The 8,030-nt window shown below is 37.5% G+C and overlaps 1 pseudogene; it reads right to left on the reverse strand.

The window, feature by feature from the left end:
- Positions 1 to 6,939: 6,939 nt before the first annotated feature.
- On the reverse strand, positions 6,940 to 7,300 carry LOC138826734 (large ribosomal subunit protein eL30 pseudogene; annotated as a pseudogene).
- Positions 7,301 to 8,030: the final 730 nt, after the last annotated feature.

An 8,030-nucleotide genomic window follows, 5' to 3' on the forward strand; every position in this document is an offset into this window, starting at 1 on the left:
TTCATTGGTAGAATGCTTGCACTTCAGAGACAAATGAGTCCAATTTTATTTATTATTATTTTTTATTTTTAAAATTTATTGTAAAAGTGATGAACAGAGGGGTTGCAGTTACATAAGTAAGGTAATGAGTACATTTCCTTTTAAACACTGTTACCCCTCTGTCATCCCAGCCCCCCCACCCCCCTCCCCGCTTACCATGCCCACCTCTCCCCCACCAAGTTGTAAAGTTTCTAGTGAGTATCATTGTTGCATTAGATCATACTTTGTCCTGCTGTTTCTGTGGTTCCCTTTCCCTTCTATGAATGAGATAAGCTTACATACAAGACAAAATGTACAGAAAACTAAAACAGAAATAAATAAATAGAAATAACTGCATACAGGGCATAATAAGAACCTCTTGTTTCCAATTCTTGGAGTTCATTTTGATGCTTCATTATATATGATCCTATGTACTTAGAAATTGGGCTGCTGTGATCCCCTGCTAAGAATATCCTAGACATATTTTAGTTGTTACAAATTAAGGGAAACTATGAAACCTATATTTCCTTGAGTCCAATTTTATATCTGTCTTCCAATCACTCCTCTGAATGGAGCTAGTGACCAGCTGTCTGAGAATCTATGATTGATAGTTGGCTTCTGCAAGGCTCAAGACATCTTCTTCCTAATGCTGAGTAAGTCTACAATACTCTTTATGGAGTCTTCTAATCCTTTTCTTATTCCCTGTCATTAAGCAGTCAGGCACCTGCTGGTTACTGGAAGGCAAATTTCCCTCACATCTTTTGCACAACTGTTTTTTCTATTTAATGTCACAGATGGTATGACATAAGTAAGAAGGTCACATAGACTGTGATAAAATGTGGTCTCTGGTTTCAACTGAGGTTTCTGTTCTTTCCCTTTTGGAGCCTCTGTGCATCATTGTTACCTTTAAAAGTTTTTCCTGAAAAAAAATCTGTTACTCTGCGGAGACACAGATCTTTCATGTTGTTCTATATGCACTACATTGTCCTGGGGACTTTAAGAGATAGCACCAGACAATAAGATAGGAATTTTCCCCCCTCTTCTGAAGACACAGTAGGCATTTCCCCCTCATCTCCAGTATTTGAACCTCTTTCAGTCATATGTATCTGTCTTTCATCAGGATTTTCCTCTCCCAATTCCCTTGCATTTAGGCCTGGCTTTTGACCAGTTCCTTTGCACTTATAGTGGGTACCACCTAACTGCACAGTGGTAGAAAAGAGGCACTGACAATAGGCAGCAGTGACGAGCCAGGGGCTGGCATTGTGGGACCTGGAGCTCTCTCAGGTGTCTGCCCCATAGGAGTCGCAGTGATGTCATCACGAGCTGGTTCTGGGATACCAGTGTGTGGACATTTTCTTGGTGGAAATGTCTCTGTGACTAATTGCCAGGACCTTCTGTAGATTCTGTGAGATATGCCAAAGAAGAAAGCGAGCATTATTATTATTTTTTATTGCTGATAGCTGATTGATAAGAGGCTTAAAATGTAAAAATAAATGTAATGAGCAATAAAACAAGGAAAATAAAAATGTTGCAGCAGATATGAATGTGGTATGAGAGAGAGAGACACCAGGCTCAAGAGGGAGGAATGATTCAAAGAAGTAGATGCTGGGTGCTGTAGGCTTAATTTATTCAAATGAGTTCTTAAGAGATAGCTGATATGGTACTAGGTGCCTGAAAAAAAATGAGCATGAATGACAATGCTGATGCTACAAAGCTTACAATAAAAAGAAAAGGTAGAAGCTAAACAAGGCATTACAGCTGTTCTGATAAGTCTGTTGGGGGAAAATAAGAGAGTACAGTGTGAACTCAGGTAAGGGAATCATGTATTCAAGACAATCAGGATGGCTTCTAGGAAGAGTAACTTTAAGACATGTGAATGATGTATAAAATAAAGAGATTGGATGGAAGATGACCATCAGGCAAAGAGGATCTAGGTAAAAGTATCATTATTACTTTGCAATGACAAAACATGATCCATTGGAGAAATGCAAACATTTTCTGTGTGATCAAAGAATAGAGTATGGAAATGGTGAGAGAGTGAAGCAATGATCTGGAGAAGGACCAGTCTAAAGTCAGTATTGATGCTTTGTTAGAGTACACAGAACTGGTGCAAATGAATGAAAAGATCAACCTTGAGAATAATATGCTATGTTATGGTAGCAGTAGTATTTTTGCAAATAAAGGTGATTACTATACTGGTTTTTACATTTACCATATAAAGTTCTGGTATCCTATATAGTCCTGATACACCTCTTTCTATGGGCTTATTCCTGGGTCATGAATTGATTGGACTTCCCAAAGGAGATGAATCATTTTAAAGAAACAACTCTGAGTCAAAATAGTAGAGACCTGTGCAAGCACCTATTCTTAAAGAATCGATAGACTGACTACAGCAAAGTCTAGGGAATGTAATTTTTCTTGAACCAGAATAGTTGGGTATGTATGCTAGTTCCCTGATGGCAGAGTGGACCACCATACAGATAGAAGTAGTGATGAAAGGAACAAAGAGAGATAAACACACTTGAGATATATTCAGGAAGGTTTGGTCATGGAAGAGGATAAATGGAAAGGAAAATGGGACACAATCTAGACACTACTTATTTGAAAGGAACAATCTTATGGCTCCTAAGCAGTCTCTCTGTCCACCTCTGGTTAGCTAGTTGTCATTAATCATATAAAAAGTATGCTTATCATGCTATTACTTAATTTTAAAGGTGCAAATACCTTTACAAACAGCAACGTTCATACTCTTCTTTGACTAGCAAAATGGTAAACCTGAGACAAATTATTTCTTTCATTCTAATGGCGGTGGCAAATCAGACATATTCTTAGACAATAATGGGTTTGAATAACATTTTCATTTATGATTTATTATTAATCACATACTTAGGAGAAATAATAATTTCCATGGATACGGCACCATTTATTTATTTATTTACTTTCTTATTGTCGGTCATGGGGCCTGAACTCTGTCCCTAGGCGCTGTCCCTCAGCTCTTCAGCTCAAGGCTAGTGCTCTACCACTTGAGCCAAAGCACCACTTCCGGCTTTTTCTGCTTATGTGGTGCTGAGGAATTGAACCCAGGGCTTCATGCATGCAAGGTAGGCACTCTACCACTGAGCCACCTTCCTGGCCCCCCTTTTGTTTCTTTTTAAGAACTTCACAGTTTTGTTCTATGTCCATGGAAACAGTGTAAAAGGAAAATTTATCCCTATTGTATGGATTAGATCTTGTTCAGTGGCAATTAGAAAAATTAAACATTTTATTCTTATGTTGGGTCTTAGTTTTCAGGAATTCTGGAATAAACACTGCATCAATAGAGAATTAAGGATTTACGAGCTTCTGACAAAGTCACCCATCAGTTAATAATGATCTGGAAGGTGCTGAGGATTTTCCCCAATTGAATAACAGACTCTATTCAAGTACAGTGAAACAGACTGTTGGTCTTATAGGCAATAGTCTAGGTTCTTTTGCTAAGGGTAATTTTTAATTTAAAAAAAAATTCAGACTGCACTGCTTCTTTGGTCTGGAATTGTTTTTTATGCTTGAAGATAGACAATTTCTATTGCTTTCCTGAAGAGCTTGTACAATCCACAGTCAATTGCACTCCAAACTCTTAGGAGCTCAAAGATGCAAATGCATAAAAAATGTCTTTCAACATCCAGCTAATGTTTAGAAACTAACTTATCGAGAAAATGCTTCTGACAATGACATGGCATTACTTAGCTCGATGAGGTGCTAGTTGGACAGCAATAATGGCATTGCTTAAGGGGTGATGTAGACCACAGATATTCCAGAGATGGACAATTACAAATAGCTCTGGGTTTGAACTTCTGTAAAATATCTACTTACAAAGATCTCCTGGTTGGCCTACTTATATATCTACAAACTGAAAATAAACACAACAGTGAACCTTAAACAGGATAGTTAGTTACTAATGACTATAGTTTACTTCTTTATTTTTTCATGTTTAATCAGTTGGAAGAGTAAATTAGTAATGCCCTGAACAAGATGGGAAATATAGTTCTATACACAAATGATGCTTACTTTGTTTTCCAAATAACAGAATTACTATGGTCAGTCAAATAGAATTTATAAGTTAAAACAACAACAACACACAGATGTGCCTTATATATGAATATTACTATAGTTCCTGATGATCATGGGAGCCAAAACCCATGTGGAGATCCCTAGCGTGGTTGTACTGTAGTCTAATTATGAGTGAAAATGGAAGAGGGTTGGTGAGGAGACAGAAAATGGAGTGTGAATAAGGAAACCATGAGACCTATGTTTCTTTGGGCCTGGCTTACTTCACTTGATATAGTTTTTCCAAGTCTTTCCATTTCCTAACAAATGGGGTGGTGTCATTCTTTCTGATGGAGGCATAAAGACACCTAAGACAAGCAGAAAAAGTCAAAAGCTATGTACATATGACCATATTAGATGATGCTAGAGGCTGGAAAAGTGGCTCAGTGGTAGAGTGCTTGCCTTTGATGCATTAGGCCCTGGGTTCGATTCCTCAGCACCACATAAACAGAAAAGGCTACAAGTGGCAAAATGGCTCAAGGGGTAGAGCTCTAGCCTTGAGCTGAAGAGCCCAGGGACAGAGCCCAGACCTAGAGTTCAAGCCCCACGACCAACCAAAAAAAAAAAAAAAGATGATGCTAAGCGAAATGAACCCCAAGATAAGGACACAGGGGTTTTTATCTTGTTTGCTGTTGTTTTTAATGTACTTATAATGTACTATATGGTTTTTTGGTTTCTTTTGTATGTTCTTCTTTCATGGTATAACCCTTGTTTTCACTATTTGATTCCGGTGCCCTACATCTTGTATATACATTTTCCTAATTTGGGGAGGGGAAGGAAAATAATAAAATGCTGAAACAAGGACACAGGTTGACCCATTATAACAATGGGATGTACAAGACACTATGTTGAAAACGAACTTTACAATTTGGAGCAGGGAGGGAGGAGTTTTGGAGGTGGGGAGGAAAGGGATGGTAGGGGAAAAACAAAGGAGGGGATAACAATGCTTGATAGGAAAGGTACTCATTACCTTACTCATGTAACTGTAACCTCTCTGTACAGTATCTTTACAATAAAAATATATATTAAAATGGAGTGTGAGGCTCGGATATTGGTGTTGGTATTCTGCAATATTATGAACTGGTTTATAATGTTGAGGGAAGCTATTTTAGGAGAAGACAGTCTTGTTTTCCTGAAGGGGACATTTTAGGAGTAGTGCATGTTATGGTTGTACCAATAGAAGAGACTCAAGTGGTAGGCTAGCCAGTGAGCAAAAGCATCAGGTAGTGAGTTTGAGTCCCAGTTTCTTGGACCAAAAAATAAAAATAGAAAATAATAGAAATCTCTTGTTTAGCACTGGAAGTTTCCATGTATCACCAAAAGTCAAGGAAAAATTCCTTGACTTAGTGAGTCATGAGTCGGAAACACATTACTAAAAAATGATTAAACCAGAGGAAGGAGACTGTCAGCTTATTAGATGGTTGAACTACTATAAATACTATCTTGGAAGGCCATAATAGGAAAAGATAAAAGCCCTTGGTCTGGGTTTTAGGACTGTTTTGATTCAAAACTAATTTACCTGAGTGAATATTAAGAAATTCCTTCCAACAATTTCAGAAGGAACGAAATGGAGAGAAAGAAAATCAATCATCAAATGAAGGGCAGATGGTGAGATTAAAAACAAACGAATACAAGGTATTAGTTCTCCTAGAGAAGGCATAGAGGTTGTAGAAAGGAGATACGAAAGAAACAGTGACTCCAATTTTTGTTTTTAATGTATTACTTAATTAATTTTTGATGGTCCTGGGGTTTGAACTCAGGGTTTTTGTGCTTGCTTGGTAAACACTCTAGCATTTGAGTTATTCCTACAGCCACTTTTCCTTTAAGTTATTTTTTCGGATAGGTCTGTCTTGGCAGCCTTTGACTGCAATCCCAGTTGGGATTACAGTCATGTACCACCATACTTTGCCTTATTCATTGTAAAATGGAGTAATGATATCTGGTGGTAGATGTGCTCATTTAAAAACACTGTGTAATAACCACCAAGGAACACATCCTTCAGTTTGCAAACATTTGTTTATTCATGAGGCATTTTCCCTTCAAACAACCTTGGTACTTCTTTGCCTCATTCTAATCTAGAGGTCCTGATATATTTTGTATCACCCAACCTAAGCTTAACAAAATTATTCTTAATTGCCTATCAGTTGAACAACACTGGACAATCAAAGAAATGATAATTTCAAAATTCATTTGCAATGATAATTTTTATTCCCATTTAGAGCATTTGCTGAGAAGATGGAGCTGCTGTTGTTGTTTTTTTTAAAAATTTTCCCAAGAGTAAATTGACAGAGTATAAGTGCCTTCTGAATATTCTGTTGGACTGAAGGCAGTGGTGACAGCTGTAGCTGCTTTTATGGTTCAAGACTCAACATCTGTATTCAGCTTCTTGAATCATCTGGTAATTGCTACTCTGTCAAAATACAAGACAGCATTAGGCCGCCCACAGGTTCCCCTGGATCTAATATCAGCTTGCCCTGGCTCATGAGTTCCCAGTTCCTTTAGTAGCTGATTTCCCCACAAGGCCTTCATTCAAAGCAGTTCTAAAAGTATTGAGATGAATGAGCATAAAGTAATGTATTTTTTGTCTCATAATTTTTGTCTCATAATTTTCTGCAAGCAAATACTAGTATATATATATTTTTTTCCCAGCATCTTTTTATTATAATTACCATTAAATAATTTATAAAGGGATTTCAATTCCATGTGTCAGTTTAGATCAGTGCTTTCATAATTCTCTTTCATAATTCTCCTCCATTTCCAGCATTTTATTAAAAACAAAGACTTCTTTTTTTGAAAGAAAAATAACCCAGCTCTTGCAAGTTTTATTAAGAAAAATTATGCATTATTTACTTTTCTCATTTGTTTGGGCATGATTCTAACTATATCAGAATAATCTGGATCAATGATAATCAGTGTGCATACTGTGTAGTATTTCCCACATGCTGTGTCCAGTTCAATATTACTGCCATTGTAGTGATGGATACCAGCTTTGGCCAATGAAGCACACAGTATTCTACTACAGATTTCCTCAAGGCTGGGCAGCTGTTGGCAAGGATGTTGACAAATGCCCTTTTGCCCTCTGTGATCATCTTCAGAGTCTGCTTGTGCCCCAGCACATACTTTCCACTTTTCATAACTAGTTAGAGCCTAGAGTTGATGACTCCAGAGACATTTTTGGCTTCTTGGTGGCTACCATCTTCCTGCCTTAGGTGAGGGAGGGCTCCCAACCGAAAACAGCTGACAAGATGGCCTGATAGCCAGAAAGGCCAAAAATTGCTTTAATAGACCTATTTGCTTTTTAATAAAATGGGACTTTTCTAATGAATCACTAAACCCAAACTGAAATTTATAACTCAGAATATTCTAAATATACAAAATAGATATCTAAGATGGTAGGAATGAAAGATAACATGGATAACATGATTGTTCTTCCTCTGTGAGGCAGAGTAGATAGATGAGAAGATGCGTTAATTATTTTCACAAGGATCAAAAGAGCCAGGCACAGAAGTTTAAACCAGGAACCGACTGAAACAAAGAAACAAACCAAAGAACTCAGCTAAACTTGTTTCTCATCATGCCTGCTACTGGATGTTAAATTACAAGACCAGAAGATATAGAATGGTCTATCTAAATCTACCTTCTTTGAAACAGTAGAAATCTGGGAACTCTTCAAAAATAAGTCCTAAAGGTTTACCTGTGTTTTGGGTGGGCCTCTCTCATCCTTCCCACCTGGAACCATTCTAAGGATTAGGAGCTGCTAGAAGATCACCACCATGAGTATCACCCATCTCAGTCCAAAAGCTTCAGTTGGGAGCCACCATTTTGGATTTTTTGAATCCATTTCCTGCTCCCCCTAGGCAGGAAAGGCTTGTCTCTTTCTTTTTTGTATTTCTCTCTACTTTGATCCCATTAGATTAAACTAAATA

The sequence above is a fragment of the Dipodomys merriami genome, unplaced genomic scaffold (assembly GCF_024711535.1).
Source record: "Dipodomys merriami isolate MVZ:Mamm:240054 unplaced genomic scaffold, mDipMer1.0.p SCAF_15, whole genome shotgun sequence".
NCBI classification, from domain to species: domain Eukaryota; kingdom Metazoa; phylum Chordata; class Mammalia; order Rodentia; family Heteromyidae; genus Dipodomys; species Dipodomys merriami.